The sequence below is a fragment of the Somniosus microcephalus genome, chromosome 2 (assembly GCF_052327205.1).
Source record: "Somniosus microcephalus isolate GS21.2 chromosome 2, FLI_Smic_1.0, whole genome shotgun sequence".
NCBI lineage: Eukaryota > Metazoa > Chordata > Chondrichthyes > Squaliformes > Somniosidae > Somniosus > Somniosus microcephalus.
Genome location: NC_140988.1, coordinates 275,423,163 through 275,445,278, shown reverse-complemented (window position 1 = coordinate 275,445,278; position 22,116 = coordinate 275,423,163).

Here is a 22,116-nt window from a genome sequence, read left to right as displayed (position 1 = left end):
CAGTGTCTGTGATCTATGCATGTGCCAGTTCATAATGCACAGTTTGTGTAGGGGGTGGTGGGGTTGTCGCGTGCGCCCAGTTAGTTATGCCCCTGACTGTTTGTGAGCAGTTCGAATTGCTCCCACGCCCCTGGGTTCTAGACACCGGACTTAGGTACAGGTGGCGATACAGAAAAGACTCGAGTAGACAGGTGGTTTGGATATAAGAAAACCAAGATTTTATTAAACAGAAAATAACACAGTCTTACGAGAAGTTACTGGTATAAAATTACAGGCAAATACAAAATAACTATACTTATACAGGGAATGGGGAACACACAGAAAATAAGGGAAAACAACTATCTTAACAAACCCCTTATCCTTATCCCACCCCCTATACCTAACTAGATTAAGCTATGAGGGGCCAGAATTCATGCTCACCAATCAAAATCTGCTGAATTCAAACAACGGTGGGGCTTGGGGTTCGCTCTTTGTGCTCGCTGGAGCCTGCCGTCATCACGTGGTCTCGGGGCGCTGCAAGGGTGTCGTCCAGGTACCAGTACCCCAAGGTTAAAGTCTTTGCTTGGGTACTTTACCTCGCAGGGATGATGGTTCCTCTTCCTCAGGCGGCAGTTGGAGTTTGCATGAAGATAGTCACAGGTCGGCTGGATTGAAGGCCCGATTATTCAAAGCTTTTCTTTAATCGTCTTCCCATTCATCTTCCCAATTCGTCTCGCCTCCTCACCTCGTCTCGTCCCGCCCCGCCTGGCCTGGTTTGTCCGTGTCCGCCTGGTGCGATGCCGGGCATTCCTGATGGGATGGGGAAAGGCATGGGCAGTGGCCAGGCAGTAAGCGCGGGATGGGGGAAGAGCAGCAGCCACGAGGGTGAGGAGCAGGAGCGAGAGCCAGAGGCAGAGAGAAGAGAGAGATTGCTACCCGGGGCCTTCAGTTATACTCCTTCGGATGGCCCTTATCTGATCGCCAAATCAGGTTAGTTAATTGTCCCAATCTTGGCGGGCTAGTTTAAATAATGGTAGCAATTTAAACTAACTGCTTTTAGATGGCCATTAATCGCATCTACTGGCCTGGTGTCTGAGCTGTATTGTTATTAATGCATCTTAATCGGCCTGACCAGCCTCAATGGCTTCCCTAAGCTGTTTCCGATTATTTTTGCAAACTGCTTGATGGCCTTAAGTATCGGCCTAACTGGTTTTGATCTGTCTCCGATTTGGCTTAATACATATTCAAAGTCCTACTGTCTGCTTTTCAAAATACAAAAGTCCTTCTTCACAGAAACTGCATGGTAGGTTTCAATTTCTCCAAAAGCTGCTTGTGCCACAGAGTCCAAGCTTTTTAAAATCTTACAGGCTTTCGGCCACGAGGTGCGGACACCATCTTTGCGTACCCTTTTTAAAATGTCCACGCAGGGTCCCTTTTATTAATAATAACCTTGGGGAAATGTGGAAATTTTGCGAATCTTACAGTTTGTGAGTGGACAAAAGAAATAGGGTTGGATTTTATCAGACCTGAGGAGACGGATCTGGAGGCGGGACTGCTAGGAAAATCACAAAAAATGGGAGCGGGTCCCAAACCCGCTCCCAACCCGCCTCCAATCAATCTTCTCAGGAGTCGGGTCCCCGATTTGCACAGGGTCCCGACTCCTAGAGGCGGGAAGAGGATTACAACCACTTAACTGCCTGTTAACAGGCAGTTTAGAGGCTTTTTCCCATTTTGAGCCTTCTGATGCGGGCTTCCCAATGTCGGGGAACCCTGCCAGGGTAAGTGAGGCATGATGTGGGTGTATTGTAATTTTTGTGTATATATGACAGCTGCAGAAGTAGTTTAAAGGATTCAATGGGACACTGGTGAGTATCAGAGGTAAGGAAAAGTTATGAAAGTAATTTTTATTGTGTTTACATGTTTCTGCAGGTGACAAGCTGTGGTGTTTGTGTAGGCCTGGGTGCAAGGGCTCACCTTTTGACAGTGATTATCAGTGTTTGACAGCACCTCAATGCTGTTAAACACGGTCAAATCATCTGTCAAACAAGTGTGGTGCATGTGCCTTTAAGAAACCCAGCAGATGAAGCATCATCAACTGACATCATCTGACACCGGCTTTCCCTTAATTGGCTGGCAAGCCCGCAGGGCGGGTTTAACAAGGCCAATCAGGAGAAAATAACATCAGGTCATCAGACGTCGCTGGGGGTGGGACTGGAACCCGAAAACCAGCAGTCCCGCCTCGCACTCAGCCTGGAAGGTAAGATTCCACCGATGGTGTGCATGGCAGAAGCAAGCCACAGGATCTAATGGTGGAGAATCCCAGAAAGTATTAAAAGATTGTGAGGCACACCCGCTTATTCCTTCTGGCGCACTGTGCCTGCAGTGTGTACTATCTACAAGATGCACTGCAGCGAATCACCAAGGCTTCTTCATAGCACTTCCCTAACCCACGACCTCCGCCAACTAGAAGGCTAAAGGCAGCAGGTGAATGGGAACACCATCACCTCCATGTTCCTCTCCAAATCACATGCCAACTCGACTTGCACATAAATTGCTGTTCCTTCATCGTCGCTTGGTCAGAATCCTGGAACTCCCTACCTAACAGCATTGTGGGAGCACCTTCACCTTCATCACATGGACTGCAGTGGTTCATGAATGAGCAATAAAAACTGACCTTGCCAACAACGCTCACACCCTGAGAATGAAAAAGAAAACGCTGCACCATTTCGTCACTGGACCACAAACTCCATTTTCTGCCTCCATGTTTGTTTTACTTTCCCTGGTATTTTTTTGCCAGCAACTTCTTTTTCCCTATAAGGCCGAAAATACATTAAAATTATTCTGCAGCCTTCAGAAAGGCTGAAACAATTTTTATTCTCGACCACTTACCTTTCTGTGAACATGGTAAGTTCAATTAAATAGAGGTGTGATATTCATCATCTAGAGTCGGGGTAGAGGGTATTTAAAAATAATAATACAAAATTTAATTAATTACATAGAATGGGAGAGCAGGTGATGTGTTACTGCTGCAATATGTGGGAGCTGGTGGACACCATTGATGTTCACAGTGATCACTTTTGCAGTAAGTGCTGGCTGCTCGAGGAACTCCAGCTCCGTGTTGATGAGCTGGAGTCCGAGCTTCAAACACGGTGACACATCGGGGAGGGGGAGAGTTACCTGGGCTCTGTGTTCCAGGAAGTAGTCACACCAATTAGATTAGCTAATTCAGATGTAGTCCGTGGTCAGGGACAGGAGGGTGTGACTATGAGTGAGGCAGGTACGGGGATCCAGGAGGTAGTGTTGGAGGAGCCGCAGCCCTTGCTCTTGTCCAACAGGGGAGGCGGTGGCGTAGTGGTTATGTCACTAGACTAGTAAGCCAGAGGCTCAGTCAAATGCTCTGAGGATATGGGTTCAAATCCCACCACGGCAGCTGGTGGAATTTAAATTCAATTCAATTTAATTCTGGAATTAAATGTTAGTCTTAGTAATGGCGACCATGATACCATTGTCGATTGTTGCAAAAACCCATCTGGTTCACTAATGTCCTTTAGGGAAGGAAATCTGCTGTCCTTACCTGGTCTGGCCTACATGTGACTCCAGACCCACAGCAATGTGGTTGACTCTTAATGGCCTAGCAAGCCACTCAGTTGTAAACAACCGCTACAAAAAACAATAAGAATAAAACCGGATGGACCACCCGGCATCGACCTCGGCACTGGAAACGACAACGACAACGGCAAACCCAGCCCTGTCGACCCTGCAAAGTCCACCTGACCAACATCTGGGGGCTTGTGACAAAATTGGGAGAGCTGTCCCACAGACTAGTCAAGCAACAGCCTGACATAGTCATAATTACCGAATCATACCTTACAACCAATGTCCCAGACACCACCATCACCATCCCTGGGTATGTCCTGTCCCACCGGCAGGACAGACCCACCAGAGGTGGTGGCACCGTGGTATACAGTCGGGAGGGAGTAGCCCTGGGAGTCCTCAACATTGACTCAGGACCCCATGAGACCTCATGGCATCAAGTCAAATATGGGCAAGGAAACCTCCTGCTAATTACCACCTACCGCCCTCCCTCAGCTGATGAATCAGTACTCCTTCATGTTGAACACCAATTGGAAGAAGCACTGAGAGTAGCAAGGGCAGAAAATGTTCTCTGGGTGGGGGACTTCAATGTCCATCACCAAGAGTGGCTCGGTAGCACCACAACTGACCGAGCTGGCCGGGTCCTAAAGGACAAAGCTGCCAGACTGGGTCTGCGACAGGTGGTGAGGGAACCAACAAGAGGGAAAAACCTACTTGATCTCATCCTCACCAATCTACCTGTTGCAGATGCATCTGTCCATGACAGCATTGGTGGAAGTGACCACCGCACAGTCCTTGTGGAGACGAAGTCCTGTCTTCATGTTGAGGATACCCTCCATCGTGTTGTGTGGCACTACCACCGTGCTAAATGGGACAGATTTCGAACAGATCTGGCAACTCAAAACTGGGCATCCATGAGGCGCTGTGGGCCATCAGCAGCAGCAGAATTGTATTCAACCACAATCTGTAACCTCATGGCCTGGCATATCCCTCACTCTACCATTACCATCAAGCTGGGAGATCAACCCTGGTTTAACGAAGAGTGCAGGCGAGCATGCCGGGAACAGCACCAGGCATACCGAAAAATGAGGTGTCAACCTGGTGAGGCTACAACACAGGACTACTTGCATGCCAAACAATGGAAGCAACATGCGATAGACAGAGCTAAGCGATCTCACAAACATCGGATCAAATCAAAGCTCTGCAGTCGTGCCACATCCAGTCGTGAGTGGTGGTGGACAATTAAACAGTTAACAGGAGGAGGAGGCTCCAAAAATATCCCCATCCTCAATGATGGTGGAGCCCAGCACGTGAGTGCAAAAGACAAGGCTGAAGCATTTACAACTATCTTCAGCCAAAAGTGCCGAGTGGATGATCCATCTCGGCCTCCTCCTGAGGTTCCCAGCATCACAGATGCCAGTCTTCAGCCCATTCAATTCACTCCACGTGATGTCAAGAAACGGCTGAAGACACTGGATACTGCAAAGGCTATGGGCCCTGACAACATTCCGGCAATAGTACTGAGGACTTGTGCTCCAGAACTAGCTGCGCCCCTAGCCAAGCTGTTCCAGTACAGCTACAACACTGGCATCTACCCGGCAATGTGGAAAATTGCCCAAGTATGTCCTGTCTACAAAAAGCAGGACAAAACCGACCCGGCCAATTACCGTCCCATCAGTCTACTCTCAATCATCAGCAAAGTGATGGAAGGTGTCGGCGACAGTGCTATCAAGCAGCACTTACTCAGAAATAACCTGTGAACTGATGCCCAGTTTGGGTTCCGCCAGGGCCACTCAGCTCCTGACCTCATTACAGCCTTGGTCCAAACATGGACAAAAGAGCTGAATTCAAGAGGTGAGGTGAGAGTGACTGCCCTTGACATCAAGGCAGCATTTGATCGAGTGTGGCATCAAGGAGCCCTAGCAAAACGGAAGTCAATGGGAATCAAGGGGAAAACTCTCCATTGGTTGGAATCATACCTAGCACAAAGGAAGTTGGCTGTGGTTGTTGGAGGTCATTCATCTCAATCACATGACATCACTGCAGGAGTTCCTCAGGGCAGTGTCCCAGGCCCAACCATCTTCAACTGTTTCATCAATGACTTTCCCTCCATCATAAGGTCAGAAGTGGGGATGTTCGCTGATGATTGCACACTGTTCAGCACCATTCGAGACTCAGCAGATACTGACGCAGTTCGTGTCCATATGCAGCAAGACCTGGACAACATTCAGACTTGGGCTGACAAGTGGCAAGTAACATTCGCACCACACAAGTGCCAGGCAATGACCATCTCCAAAAAGCAAGACTCTAACCATCTCCCCTTGACATTCAATGGCATTACCATCACTGAATCCCCCACTATCAACATCCTGGGGGTTACCATTGATCAGAAACTGAACTGGACCAGCCATATAAATACTGTGGCTACAATAGCAGGCCAGAGGCTGGCAATTCTGCGGCGAGTGTCTCACCTCCTGACCCCCCAAAGCCTTTCCACCATCTACAAGGCACAAGTCAGGAGTGTGATGGAATACTCTCCACTTGCCTGGATGAGTGCAGCTCCAACAACACTCAAGAAGCTCGACACCATTCAGGATAAAGCAGCCCGCTTGATTGGCACTCCATCCACCACCTTCAACATTCACTCCCTCCACCACCGGCGCACTGTGGCTGCAGTGTGTACCATCTACAAGATGCACTGCAGCAACTCGCCAAAGCTCCTTCAACAGCACCTTCCAAACCCGCGACCTCTACCACTTAGAAGGACAAGGGCAGCAGATGCATGGGAACATCACCACCTACAAGATCCCCTCCAAGCCACACACCATCCTGACTTGGACCTGTATCGCTGATCCTTCACTGTCGCTGGGCCAAAATCCTGGAACTCCCTTCCTAACAGCATTGTGGGTGTACCTACACCATATGGACTGCAGTGGTTCAAGAAGGCGGCTCACCACCATCTTCTCAAGGGCAATTAGGGATGGGCACTAAATGCAGGCCCAGCCAGCGACGCCCACATCCCATCAATGAATAATTTTTTTTCTAAAAAACAGGTTCGAGGCTCTTACTCCCTGTGAGGACGGGAACGGGGACTGCAGGGAGGATGAGCAACCTGGCCACAGCACCATGGAACAAGGGGCCATTCAAGTGGGGGGAGTAAAAAGAAATGTTGTAGTGGTAGGGGATAGTATCGTTAGGGGGATAGATAGGGTTCTTTGCAGCCGAGAGCGAGAGTCCCGAAGGCTGTGTTGCCTGCCCGGTGCCAGGGTTAAGGACATCTCCTCTGGGCTGGAGAAAAACTTGGAGTGGAGGGGGAGGATGCAGTTGTCGTGGTCGATGTTGGTACCAACGACATAGATAGGACAAGGAAAGAGGTTCTGCTGAGGGAATATGAGCAGCTAGGGGCCAAATTAAAAAGCAGAATCACAAGGGTAATAATCTCTGGATTACTACCTGAGCCACGAGCAAATTTGGCTAGGGTAAATAAAATCAGAGAGTTAAATGCGTGGCTCAAAGACTGGTGTGGGAGAAATTGGTTTTGCTTCTTGGGACACTGGCACCAGTACTGGGACAGGAGAGAGCTGTTCCGTTGGGACGGGCTTCACTTGGCCAGTGCTGGGACTAGAATCCTGGCGAATCGAATAACTAGGGCTGTAGAGAGGGCTTTAAACTAATTAGTTGGGGGGAGGTTTCAAGAGAGCGAAAAATAAAAATGTCAGCGGAGAAGGCAATAGAGCAAGTTAGCAGTGGGGGAATTAAAAACCAGAGCGTGTCAGGGAGAGAAAGAATATATAAAAATAAAGGTAAAGGGGGTAAAAGCAGGAATAAATTGTCACAAAACATATTTAAAATATTGGCAAATGATATTGGGTCAAAGGATCAGGATAGTGAAACAGTTTGGGTGGAGATAAGGAACAATAAGGGGAAAAAGTCACTAGTGGGCATAGTCTATAGGCCTCCTAACAGTTGCAACTCTGTTGGTCAGAGTATAAATGAGGAAATAGTTGGGGCTTGTAATAAGGGAACAGCTATAATCATGGGGGATTTTAACTTTCATATTGACTGGACAAATCAAATTGGGCAGGGCAGCCTTGAGGAAGAGTTCATAGAGTGCATTAGGGACGGGTTCCTTGAGCAGTATGTTACTGAACCAACCAGGGGGCAGGCAATCTTAGATCTGGTCCTGTGTAATGAGACAGGATTAATAAAAATTGTCTTAATAAAGGATCCCCTTGGAATGAGTGACCATAACATGGTTGAATTCCAAATTCAGTTGGAGGGTGAGAGAGTTGGATCTCAAACCAGCGTACTAAGCTTAAATAAAGGAGGCTGTGAAGGTATGAGAGCAGAGTTGACTAAAGTGGACTGGGAAAATAGATTAAGGTGTAAGACGGTACATGAGCAGTGGTGTACATTCAAGGAGATATTTCACAACTTTCAAGAAAAATATATTCCACTGAGGAAAAGGGGGCGTAAAAGAAAAGACAGCCATCCATGGCTAAGTAAAGTAATAAAGGATAGTATCCGACTGAAAACAAGGGCATATAAAGTAGCCAAATCTAGTGGGAGGATAGAAGATTGGGAAGCATTTAAAAGCCAGCAAAGAATAACTAAAAGATTAATTAAGAAAGGGAAGATAGATTATGAAAGTAAACTAGCAAAAAATATAAAAACAGATAGCAAGAGTTTCTACAGTTATATAAAAAGCAAAAGGGTGGCTAAAGTGAATGTTGGTCCCTTAGAGGACGAGACCGGGAAATTAATAGTGGGGAACATGGAGATGGCAAAAATGCTGAACAAATATTTTGTATCAGTCTTTACAGTAGAGGACACTAAAAATATCCCAACACTGGACAAACAGGGGGCTATCGGGGGGGAGGAAATCACTAAGGAGATGGTACTCGGTAAGATAATGGGGCTTAAGGTGGATAAATCCCCTGGACCTGATGGCTTACATCCTAGGGTCTTGAGAGAAGTAACGGTAGGGATTGCGGATGCATTGGTGATAATTTTCCCAAACTCCCTGGATTCAGGAAAGGTCCCAGCAGATTGGAAAACTGCAAATGTAATGCCCTTATTTAAAAAGTGAAGTAGACAAAAGGCTGGAAACTATAGACCAGTTAGCCTAACATCTGTGGTTGGTAAAATGTTGGAGTCCATTATTAAGGAAGCAGTAACAGGACATTTGGATAAGCATAATTTAATCGGACAGAGTCAGCATGGTTTTATGAAGGGGAAGTCATGTTTGACAAATTTGCTCGAATTCTTTGAGGACGTAACAAACAGGATAGATAAAGGGGAACCAGTGGATGTGGTGTATTTGGACTTCCAAAAGGCATTTGACAAGGTGCCACACAAAAGATTACTGCACAAGATAAAAAATCACGGGATTGGGGGTAATATACTGGCATGGGTGGAAGATTGGCTATCTAACAGAAAACAGAGAGTTGGGATAAATGCTTCATTCTCGGGTTGGCAATCAGTAACTAGTGGTGTTCCGCAGGGGTCACTGCTGGGACCCCAAGTCTTTACAATCTATATTAACGATTTGGAGGAGGGGACCAAGTGCAACATATCCAAGTTTGCTGATGATACAGAGATGGGAGGGAAAGCAGTGAGTGAGGAGGACATAAAAAACCTGCAAAAGGACATAGACAGGCTAAGTGAGTGGGCAGAAATTTGGCAGATGGAATATAATGTTGGAAAGTGTGAGGTTATGCACTTTGGCAGAAAAAATCAAAGAGCAAGTTATTATCTAAATGGAGAGAAACTGCAAAGTGCTACAGTACAAAGGGATCTGGGGGTCCTGGTGCATGAAACACAGAAGGTTAGTATGCAGGTGCAGCAGGTGACCAGGAAGGCCAATGGAATCTTGGCTTTTATTGCAAGGGGGATGGAGTATAAAAGCAGGGAAGTCTTGCTTCAGTTATACAGGGTACTGGTGAGGCCACACCTGGAATACTGCGTGCAGTTTTGGTTTCCATATTTAAGAAAAGATATACTTGCTCTCGAGGCAGTTCAGAGAAGGTTCACTCGGTTGATTCCGGAGATGAGGGGGTTGACTTATGAGGAAAGGTTGAGTAGGTTGGGACTCTACTCATTGGAATTCAGAAGAATGAGAGGCAATCTTATCGAAACATATAAGATTGTGAGGGGGCTTGATCGGGTGGATGCGGGGAGGATGTTTCCACTGATGGGTGACACTAGAACTAGGGGGCATAATCTTAGTGTAAAGTCTGTGTGTTATATTGCGAATTACTGCACAGACCACAAGAGTAAACTTTAACAGGACTTTACTATTCGAAGGTCAGGGCGAATCTGCCCAATAATTCATTACACAGCACTTATATACCGGTGTGGTCACCACCGGTATTACAGTATACAGCAGCCAAGATAAAGTAGTGCAACACCTAAAATAGTTCTCTTAAAGGTGGACGGTTACATACAATAGTTCTCTTAAAGGTAGAACGGTTACATACACTACAATCCTCCCTTTTTAGCTTACAATATACGTATTCCCCATTAAACATAACATCATAGCATATATCCAACTTCATGTAAAAACAGTTCACAGATGTAGTCTCTGCGGGAAACAGTTCACAGATTCAGTCTCTGCGGAAAACAGTTCACAGATTCAGACTCTGCGGAGGCGCCTCCTGCGCTTCCTGACTCAGTCTGGACAATGCCTCGGTGGTGTAGCAGTTCCCGGTGGTGTAGTCGGTTCACGTTGCTGGGGTGACTCATCCAATAGTCCTTTACTGGACTTAACAGCTTGAACTTTCGTAACTTCTGAACCAGCATTGCTGACTTCTAAAAGTTTGAGTACCTTGGGAAGTTTTTCTACTTCCAAACTGATTTGACTCAGTTCGGAGGGACCACGTGCGTGACCTGGTAGATGTGATAATGGTTCAGATGGGTCATCTTCTTTTGCTTCGTCTTTTCCTTTCCTGCTTCTTGGAGACTCTCTGGGGCTCCACTGCCAGCCGCATGCACAGTTCCTCCTCCTCTTCCTCCTGTTGCCGTAGTAGCGCCACCCTCTCCCGGTGTTTCTTAGACTTTTCGTGATTCTTCATGGTTTTTGCACTTTGGAAGATTTCCCCACAAGCTGGGCAGAACAGGTCATCGTTATAGTCGGTGTCGTCCCACAGGTCATGGTAATAATCGGTGTCGTCCTGAGCTAGGCCAGCGAGAGGGTCTTCTATTTCCTCCATGCCCAGCTGGACGTTAGCCAGCTTTTGTTCCAAATCCAGACATCTCTCCTGAAGAGACTTCTTCATGTGTTCAGCTTCATCCAGCTTTTTCTGGGCTTTCTGCAAGTCTTTTACTAATGACCTCATTCGTGATTTCAATACTTCAACTTCATTCGGAGATTGATTGATCGGACTATTCAATCCCTCTACTGGAGCAGCTGTTTCAGCATTCTGTTGTTCTACATTGACGTGAGTCAGCGTACTTTTGGCATCCAAGGGCTGCTCTGCTGCAATCTTCTCAGTCTGTGTTGCAACCTCAGCTATTTCAATAACTTTTGAGAGCTCCGAACCCCTTTCCTTTGAAGATTGAAGCTCGTGTTCAAGTTTTTCCCATTTCAGAGTCTTGTCCCTCAGCATATGAAGGAGTTGGCTGACCGTTAACTCTTCTGACATCAGACGTTTCTCAGTATCGTCATCATGTGTTTTTGACGTATAAGCTGCAGGGCTGTTTGTAACCTTGCACTGGGGCTCCTTTGCTGCTTTTAATTCGCCATCATCCGCAGCCTCCACCATTCGAATTTCAACAAATGAATCGTCCGGCGATGCTGCACCCAACTTCAGTAGGAGCTCGGAATTCATGGCAACCAAATCAGCCTTTTCTGCCTGCAACCTGCTAACAAGCGCCTTCAGTTGCTGAACATCTTGCTCCACCAGATTAGAGCACGCACCTTCAGAAACCGAATCAGCTTTGATTCGTTTGGCCTCCTCGCGCAGACGGTTTGTGTGCTCCTGCTCCATTTTCTCCATCAGCTGCTTCTGTTGTCTTTCCAGATTCTCCCACTCTGTGTCAAAGAACTTTTTCGTTGCATTCATCTCTTGCTCAAGACGGCGAATCATTTGTTCTAATTGTTGTTGTAGTTTGAAATGGAGTTGAGTTCGAGCCCGGTGTTCCTCAGAAACGTGCATGTCTGTAGACTGGACAGACTCAGAATTCTCTGTCAAACTATGTTGTTGTTGTTCAGTGGAATTCTGTTCTGAAACTTTGTTCTCCTCTGAAGCATAAGCATTTATGCACTCCTTCGTTTTTCCAACATTAGTCTGCAAGTCCATTTTAGACTTGTCTTTTGCACATGGGCTGGTCTTACCATCATCAGTTCCAGAGTCTGAGCTGATTGTCTTCACCGAGTTCTCACTCGTTATGGCTTTTAGGAAGTGCCAGTCCATATTTATTTTCCTGATCCACTCCCGTCCCAGAAGGGGTGGACCTCCCTCAGGTAGTACATATAAGTCCATTCCTTGGTGTTCTTTGCCCTTGTGTCTCACCTTGACTTTTATCTTTCCGATGGGGTATACTCTTCGCCCCGTGTATGTCTGCAATACAATCTTGGTATCTCTCAAGGGAATATGTGAGAATAGCCGCTTGTAGTCCCTTCGGTTTATGACTGTTAGGGCTGATCCTGTGTCCAATTCCATTTTCACTTGGACTCCAGCTATTTTGAGCGTGACCCAGATAGTTTGTAGGTCAGCTTCCTTACTCGCATTGTGAATTCTCAGACTACCCAGTTCCTGGCTGTTGGAGTCTGAATCCGAATTCTGTTCATCCGAACTCTTCTCAGCCACCTTATGTACCTTGCTGCACTTTTCCTGCGGTGACTTTTTTTTGTTGCTGGTCTTCTTTCCTGACCGGCATACTTTAGCTATGTGACCAAGCTTGCCACATTTTCTACATTCCTAGGTTTTAAACCAGCATTGGTTCTGATCGTGTGTTGTCTTCCCACAACGATAACATTTCGTTGTACCCGAAGCCATTTGATCCACGCTGAGTACCGCTGCCTTCAGCTGCATTTCCGCAGTGCCTCTCGCTGCGGCTTCGTGCGATGCTGCAATAAGGACAGCCTTATCAAGTGTAAGATCGTTCTCTTCGAGTAGTCGCTTTTGTGTTCCTTCCTTCGACAACCCGCACACGAACTTGTCTCTCAGTGCCTCTGTCAGATTTTCCCCAAATTGACAGTATTTCGCTAGTCTACGCAGTTCAACCAAGTACTCCGCGTTGCTTTCCTCTTTCAGTTGCGTTCTCGCATAAAATTTAAACCGTTCTGCTAACATCAGCGGTGTGGGGTTCAAATGATCCTTCAGGACAGCAACAATATTAGCGAAAGTCTGATCCGCCGGTTTAGCTGGTGATAGAAGATGCTTCAATAACCCGTATGTCTTCGCACCCATTGAGTTTAGTAAGGTTAGAGCTTTATCCTCATTTGCTATTTTATTGGCCTTACAATATATCTCAATGCGTTCTACATACGTGGCCCAATCTTCCACATCGGAATCGAAATCGTTGATGTTACCACGCTTAGGCATCTTCACAATCTTTCTGAGAAACAACAACGAAATTTTTCTTTAACTTTTTTTTTTTAAATGGCGGTTTCCCGCGCTTATCTTCTTCCCTGCCTCCGAGAATGACGGTTTCCCGCGCTTGTCTTCTTCCCCGCCTAACTGGCGGCTTCCCGCGTTTCTTCCTCTGGCGGGAGGGGTAAGCTTTGCCCTCGGGCGACGACCACTGGCTTTCGGGGTTCGCAGCCTGCGCGCCGGCTTCAGTTTATTCTGAAGCGCGAGAACAGCTGATTGCGTTCCTTGTTCCCTTTCTCGACAGGGGCAACCGGGCGCTGGGGACAACCAGTTGGCGGCGGACAGTTCCAGCTCTTGGTCCTTTACGGAAAGCTGCTGTAAGCCGCTGGGCGGAAATCTCGCTCGGTCTCCCTCGCTCGGTCCCGTTCCCCCCTCGCTCGGGCTCTGTCTCTCCCGCTCGCTCGGTCTCCCTCGCTCTCCTGCTCGCTCGGGCTCTGTCTCTCCCTCAGCGGTTTTCAATCTTGCCTCCCAGCCCTCTCGCAGTCCGGTCCTTTCCTCCCCCGGCTGCGGCTGATTTCTCCGCGGTTTTATTTATTTATTTATTTTTTTTTTTAATTACCTCCCGCGCCTTACGATCCCAGTCGCAGCACCTCGCGGCCTCGGTAGCTGCCCGGCCTTTTTCACCGGTCGCGGTTGAGCTGTCTCACGGCGCTGTTGCGTCTCCCAGCCCGCTTGTAGCCCGGTCTCTCACACCGGCTGCGTTCCGCTTGTAGCCCGGTCTCTCACACCGGCTGTGTTCCCGCTTGTACCGCGGCTTCCGTGCCCTACGCTGCCCCAGTCTCAGCGCCTCTGGCCCCGACTTCTGTCCGGCTCCTTTCCCCCGGCCGTGGTCGAGTTCACCGCCCTTATATCCTCCGTTTCTTTTTATTTTCTCCCCTACTCACAGTCAATGTGGCCGACTTGCTTCTCGTGGCTGATCGGCTCACTCACCAACGTGATAGAAGGGACGATCACTGCCTGTTGCTGATGGAAGGCTTCGTGTCAGAATTCTTCCTTCTTCCTTGCTCTGCAGACTCGAGTCTTCTCTCAGCAGAATGACGAGGGCGGATGCCTCTTCTCGACGCTCGTTAACTGCTTCGGATGTATCGCTGCCGCAGGGTAAGATCGACCTCGTCGCCACTGTAAAGTCTGTGTGTTATATTGCGAATTACTACACAGACTACAAGAGTAAACTTTAACAGGACTTTACTATTCGAAGGTCAGGGCGAATCTGCCCAATAACTCATTACACAGCACTTATATACCGGTGTGGTCACCACCGGTATTACAGTATACAGCAGCCAAGATAAAGTAGTGCAACACCTAAAATAGTTCTCTTAAAGGTGGACGGTTACATACAATAGTTCTCTTAAAGGTAGAACGGTTACATACACTACACTTAGAATGAGGGGCTGCCCTTTCAAAGCTGAGATGAGGAGCAACTTCTTCACTCAGAGGGTAGTAAATCTATGGAATTTGCTACCTGTGGAAGCTGCAACATTAAATAAATTTAAAACGGAGATAGACAGTTTCCTCGTTGATAAGGGAATTAGGGGTTACGGGGAGCGGGCAGGGAAGTGGACATGAGTCTAGGTTCGGATCAGCCATGATCCTATTGAATGGCGGAGCAGGCCCGAGGGGCCATATGGCCTAATCCTGCTCCTACTTCTTATGTTTATGTCCCTTTAAATCTTGGCTCAAACACCTTACAGGGCTTATAACATGCTTATAACTTGCCAAAGAGGGAGTGCAGCGAAGGTTCACCAGACTGATTATTGGGATGGCAGGACTGTCGTATGAGGAGAGATTGGATTGACTAGGCCTGTATTCACTAGAGTTTAGAAGAATGAGAGGGGATCCCATTGAAACGTAAAAAATTCTGACAGGGCTAGACAGACTGGATGCAGGGATGATGTTTCCCCTGGCTGGGGCATCTAGAACGAGGGGTCACAGTCTCAGGATATTGGGTAGGATATTTAGGACTGAGATGAGGAGACATTTCTTCACTCAGAGGGTGGTGAACCTGCGGAATTCTCTACCACAGAAGGCTGTGGAGGCCAAGTCACTGAATATATTTAAGAAGGAGATAGATAAATTTCTAGACACAAAAGGCATTGAGGGGTATGGGGAGAGAGCTGGAGTATGGTATTGAGATAGAGGATCAGCCATGATAATATTGAATGGTGGAGCAGGCTCGAAGGGCCGAATGGCCGACTCCTGCTCCTATTTTTCTATGTTTCTATAATGTCTCAACACTCCTCTCCCCATCTTTGGCCAGACTCAATCTGGGCTTCATGTTTACCATGAATTGAAAAGCTGGGGGAGGGGGGCGGGGGATGGGGGGTGGAGGGGTTGAATTAGGACAGACCTTGGGAAATCCTACAATGTGGGCCTGACAACATTTCACACCAAACCTGTTGTGCTCGGGTCCCACTGCTTCAGCGCGGGACTGGAATATATTGTCGAGGATATTTTGAATCTCTATGTCTGCCTCACAATCTTTGATTGCTTTCTGGTATTCTCTGCCATTTGATCCTGTGGCTTGCATCTGCAAATTACATTATTTATTTTGTCTGCTCATACACTGAGCTGGCATAAACACAGATCACTTTGTTTCATAACGTGAAGAAGTACTACCATACTCTATCTGTGAAGTATGGGGCTCTACATTCTGAGGTAACGCTCTTTACCCAACGTCACAAAATTTGCTGCAGGGCCCTTCACCACATTAGGCTTAGGACAATTGTTCTAGTTGTCTGTCCCCCTCTAAAACCCAGCTTTGGTTTAAATGTTGGTATTTGCTGCACCAACCAATCTTAGTTGGGGTAAGCAGCAGTCTAACAATTTGCCTTAGCATCCTTGGGCTAAAGATGGGAGGAACCACTAGGGTTTCTGCTCCTGATGGCTATGAAGTGATTTCCCCTAGAAGTGTATGTTTGTGTGCATGTGAACATTAGGTGAAAGAAAAAGGTTGGGTTTACTCTGATACACTTCAACGTTGAATAGCTTGACTACATTCATTGCCCAAACTCACAGATGAGTCATACCCACTTAATTGATGTACTGGGCCTCCAGTATGAATCACTGCCTCCAGGAGAGGAGACAAAAATTGGAGAGAAAAGTTCTGATGTTGTTAATGATATAGTACAGGAAGCAATTATACCTGCTTTCTACTACAGCACATCAGTACTGTAAAACCACACGACTGTCATTCAAGAGCTACATTATTACTAAAGGTGACATAGGAATGGCTGAGGAGTTATGAGAGACACAGGTAAAAAGGTGTAATAATATCAACCACTTGATAGTAATTAAAGTTTGCAATTACTGCACCTACCCAATCGACAATAATGGATAGTAGTAAGTACCATATAAATCAGTAATCCACTTAAATGGTTAAATGGTATCGTAAACTGTGAAAGCAGTAATCTGGATCCTGAGATTAAACTGCTTCCTTAAATTCCATTAGTTTTTTTATCATTTATATTATATGCCAGGTCATGAAATTTCATTTAAAATTGTTTTTGCTTGCGGAAATTTGTTTTCTGGGCATGATTTCCAGTGCACTTTGAAGATGAAAGTTATGCCGTGTGGTGTAGAACCAAGTACTGTATGTTGCCAGTTTTCTGCTGTAAAAATTAAAATGATAAATTGAATCATGTGACCGGACCTGCAGTATCACCAGATTCTTTTTCCACAGTAATCAAAAACAGGAGGGAAGAGAGAGAAAAAACAGCAAAATGAAATAGGTCTTTAACTCTGAGCATGTCCTCCTGGAGTCACATTACAATTCATGGGACAGAAAGAAGAACCAAACCACATAGACCACGAGTACATCAATTTTATATAACCGTGCCGTCCTTTATCCTCCCATCCAGAAGCATCTGAGTGGGCGTATGATGGGTTAAGAGAGTTATCAGGGACGCCCCTGTGAAGATTTGTGATCTCCTCACGGCCCAATGTGTGGCAAGCAGGTGCCTCTCACAATTGGAGTACCCCCTCTCTACATCTGTGAGGATTCTTGATGAGTATACCACAGGCCTCAGCTTGCCATGCCGCTCCTGGAGCAGCACTGCGCTCAAACTGTCCCCTGTGGCAGCTACCTCCAAAAAGAACTCCTTTCCCCCATCAATCGCTCCTAAAGCCGGTGCGGTCTGCAGATCTCTCTTCAGATGACTAAAAGCTGCCAAGAGATCCTCATCCCACTCCCAGCCCACTCGCTTGTGGAGGAGCTGGAGTAGAGGAGCTGCCGTAGCGGCATAGTCCTCTATGAAACCCCTGCAGTACCCTGTGAGTCCCAGGAAGGATCTTGCCCCCGTTACTGTGGTCGGGGCTGGTAGCTCCTGTACCGCCTTCCTCCTCGCCTCATCGATGGCCCTCTCCCCAGCACGTACGGTCAGCCCGAGGAATTTTACTTCCTGCTGGCCGATCTGTGCTTTCTTGGGATTAACCTTGAATCCAGCTTCCTTTAACAGACTCAGCAGCTCAGCCAGCAGGGGGCCATGCTCCACCCACATGTTGGAGAACAAAAGCAGGTCGTCCACGTACTGCACAAGCTGCTGCGGTCCGCTAAATCCTTTTAAACAGTTGACCATACATTGGTGGAAAATAGAAGGACTGTTGTGAAACCCTTGGGGAAGGCAGGTCCATGTGTACTGCTGACCCTTGAAAGTGAATGCAAACTTATACTGGTCCTCCCTTTTGAGAGGGACAGACCAGAATCCGTTCGAAATGTCCAGCACTGTGAATGTTTTCGCGGATGCTGGGATAATCCCGATCAGGTCGGCTACGGCTGCGACGGTAGGGGCACAGGCTGGGATGTTCTTGTTAAGAACTTGATCATCCACAATGGCTCTCCACGAATTGTCCGGTTTCCTAACCGGCCGAATCGGAGAGTTCACATGGTTCGCTATGGGTCTCAACACACGCTGCTCAACCAGTGATCCCAATGCCGTCTCTAAATCCGCCTCTGCCTCTCTGGGGAAGTTGTACTGTTTCTGTGGTCGGGCCACGGGGTCTCCTACTACTCTGACTTCCACCCCTATTACCTTCCCACAGTCGTGCTTGTGTGTAGCGAATGCCGCGAGGTTGGCTCGCACATCCGCTATGTACGCCGCCGAGGTAGAAGTGACCAAAAGTTCAAGGTCATAACTACCCTTGGGCTACATCGTACGCACGGTTCCCTTGCCTTGCTTCCCTGGTATAACTATCACCTCCTTCTGCTTTCCCGTGCATACTGCCCCCAAAGACAGTGATTCCAGAAACCCACCAATATCTTGTGGGCCAGTATGAAGTCTGCCCCCAAAATGCCTATTCCCTCCCGCTCCCACCGCATCAGGTCACATTTCCACTCCGTATGGAGTGTACCCAGATCGATAGCTAACAGGATGGAGAAAGACCCAGCCTGTTCATTCCCGGTGAACCCTACTAAGTTATATGGGATCCCGCTCGATAGAGGTGATGTGGTCGGGTTATCCACATAGACAATGGTGCTTGAAGCTCCAGTGTCCAGCAGATAGGTCCCTTGCACCTTCTCCACCCCCATCTTCATGTATGGTCTCTTTCAAGCATCATAACTTAGTGGGCACAGGTAAACGGGCTGAGAAGCCCCTAGTCATGGGTCGGGATTGTTCAGGGTGGATGGGAGTACGCTGCCCGCTGCCGCGTCCACCCTACCCTGCCCTGCCGGAAAGACTGCGCGGAGAGCAGCCACTAATACTGCAAATGGATCAGTGCTGCTTCCTGCCACAGCTGCAGCTTTCTGCACTGGTGCTGGAGGATCCCCTTTCCCGCTCATTTTGTCAGAGACTGGGCAGTCTTTCCTCCAGTGCCCTTTAATCCCGCACCCATTGTAGTGTCCGTGTGTTGATAAAGACACTGAAGACAGGAGTTGGTTCATAGGTGTTTACTAAGCAAAGTCTGGGGGGGGGTTCTAACGGATATAACACAATATACAGGCTTATATAGCCCGAGTGGCCATTACCGGCATTACAGCACATATGGGGCTCTTAAAGGCACATACACTACAATTCCTCCCCTTTTAGCTAACAAGTACATCATATTTTAAGTAATTATTAATTATATGTTATAAGAAAAATAATATACACATTGCTGTAGTTAATTAATTATAAGTCAGTCTCTCAGGAGGCTTCCTGACTCAGTCCGGATAACGCCTCGGGGGTGTAGTAGTTTCTGGTGGTGTAGTAGGTTCTTTTGGCAAGGCTGATTCGGCTTGAATGCCAGTGTCGGGTTCATCGGATTCCAGTATCACCGGATCGGAGGTAGATATGGGTATCTCTACTTCATCGTTAGACGTATAGAGTTGTGGTGTAGGTTGTCCTTTTTCGGATGACTTTATGATTTGGTCAGCATGGCGCCTTATTATGCTTTCTCCGATGTCCACGGTATACATCAGTGGTCCTAGTCGTGTGCAGATAGTTCCAGGCTGCCATTTCTCGGTACGGTAGTCCCGGGCCAAAACTTGTTGACCTATCTGGAAGGCTCTAGTTGGTCTTTCATTCATGCCTTGAAACTGCCGGTTCTCCACGTCCCTTCTGATGTTGGGCTTGACCAAATCCAGCCGGCATCTTAGGTTTCTATTGAAGAACATCATGGCGGGAGTTTGGTTGGTAACCATATGTGTTGCATTCCTGTATGCGAATAAGAAGTTATCCACCTTGTGCTGAAGTTTTATGTCTTCATTACCCATGGCCTTTATGGCCTTCTTGAAGGTCTGGACAAACCTTTCAGCCAATCCATTGGTGGCGGGATGGTATGGGGCGGACGTGTAGTGCTTAACCCCATTGATTTTTAAGAACTTTCTGAATTCTTCGGACACAAATTGCGGTCCATTATCAGAACATATCTGTTCCGGCAGCCCATTCCTGGCAAATATGGTCCTTAATACTGTGATGGTTTTTTCCGTGGTGGTGGAGGACATCTTTATTACCTCCGGCCACTTGGAGTGTGCATCAACCGCGATTAAGAACATTGAGTCCATAAATGGACCAGCAAAGTCGATGTGCACCCTTTGCCAGGGAGATGAGGGCCACTCCCATGGATGTAGAGGGGCTTGTGGTGGAGCGTTTTGGACCTTCTGGCATCCTAGGCAGCTCTTGGTCATTTCTTCGATGTCTCCATCGACACCTGGCCACCATACAAACGCCCTAGCTAGGTTCTTCATTTTCACTCCACCCAGATGCCCCTCGTGAAGCTCCTTTAGCACTTTATCCTGGAGTTTGGGTGGAATCACCACTCTGGATCCACACATCAAGGTTCCTCGGCACACTGACAGCTGTTCTCTTCTTTGCGAGAATGCTGGCAACAGTGGTTCGCCATGTGCTGGCCGTCCCTTCACTGTTAAATCGTAGACCCGTGAGAGAGTCGGGTCATTTCTCGTCTCCCTTTCAATGGCAGAATTTGTTACTGGTAGACATTCCACTATGGTAGAGTGGAACATCTCTACTGGGTCTACTGTAGGTGCCTCTTCTACCGTTGGCAACGGTAGGCGCGATAAACCGTCAGCATTCCCATGCTGTTTTGATCCTTTGTATTCTATGTTGTATTGGTGTGCCCCTAGAAAAAGGGACCACCTCTGTAGCCTTTGCGCTGTCATAATGGGAACACTCTTTTTAGGGTTGAATATGGAGATGAGGGGTTGATGGTCAGTCAACAAGGTAAATTTTTGTCCGTGTAGGTAATGGTTGAATTTCTTCACTCCCCATACCAGGCTGAGTGCTTCCCTGTCGATTTGGGTATAGTTACGCTCAGCTGAGTTTAATGAGCGTGACGCAAAAGCTATCGGCCGTTCTGAGCCATCAGGGAATTTATGGGATAATACTGCTCCTATGCCGTGAGGGGATGCATCGCACGCCAGTCTGATTGGCAGTGATGGGTTGTAATGAGCCAAAACTTCTTCGGATGTGATTAAGTCTTTGCATTTACGGAAGGCACGTTTACAGTCTTCGTTCCATTTCCAAATCACTCCTGTTTGTAGAAGTTCATTAAGAGGGTGTAGAAGAGTTGATAAGTTCAGTAAAAATTTATGATAGCAATTTATTAATCCCAGGAACGGCCTTAATTGTGAGACATTTTCAGGTGCTGGGGCTTTTATGACCGCTTCAATTTTTTCAGGTGACTTATGCAACCCTTCCTTATTAATTATGTGTCCACAATATGATATCTGACTTTGGAAAAATTCGCACTTGGGGCGATTTGCTCGTAGGCCCCGTTCTTTCAGCCTAGTGAGCACCTGCTCCAAATTGGCAAGGTGCTCGTTGTCATTTTCTCCTGTTACAAGGATGTCATCTAGGTAGCATTGAGTCCCTGGAATCCCTTGCAGACTTGCTCCATAGCTCTTTGCCAGATAGCTGGAGCTGATGCTACTCCAAAAACCAGTCGATTGTACTGGTACAGGCCTTTGTGTGTGTTTATCGTGAGATACTTTTTAAAGGCCTCCTCAACCTCCATCTGTAGATATGCCTGTGCCAAGTCAATTTTGGTGAAACGTTTCCCTCCGGATAGTGAGGCGAAAATATCTTCTAGCCTCGGAAGAGGATACTGTACTGTGTGAAGGACCGGGTTTACAGTCACCTTGAAGTCTCCACAGATGCGAATTTTTCTCTGTTCTTCAGATTTATCATTATTCAATGCTTTTTTCATGACTGGAACGATGGGTGTTGCCCACTCGCTCCAATCTATTTTGGATAATACGCCTGCCTTTTCCAAATTCTCCAGCTCTGCCTCGACTGCTGGACGAATTGCGTATGGCGCCGGACTTGCCTTAAAAAATTTGGGAATTGCTGCATCTTCCACTTTTATTGAGGTGGTGATGCCTTTCAAGGTTCCTAGTTTCTCTTGAAACACTTCTTTGGTGTTGGCCAAGATGTCTTTTAATCGTTCAGGTATGATGTCATCATTGTTTATTTTCTTACTGGTCACCGTCAGTGCCTGAATGGAGTGCCAGTCT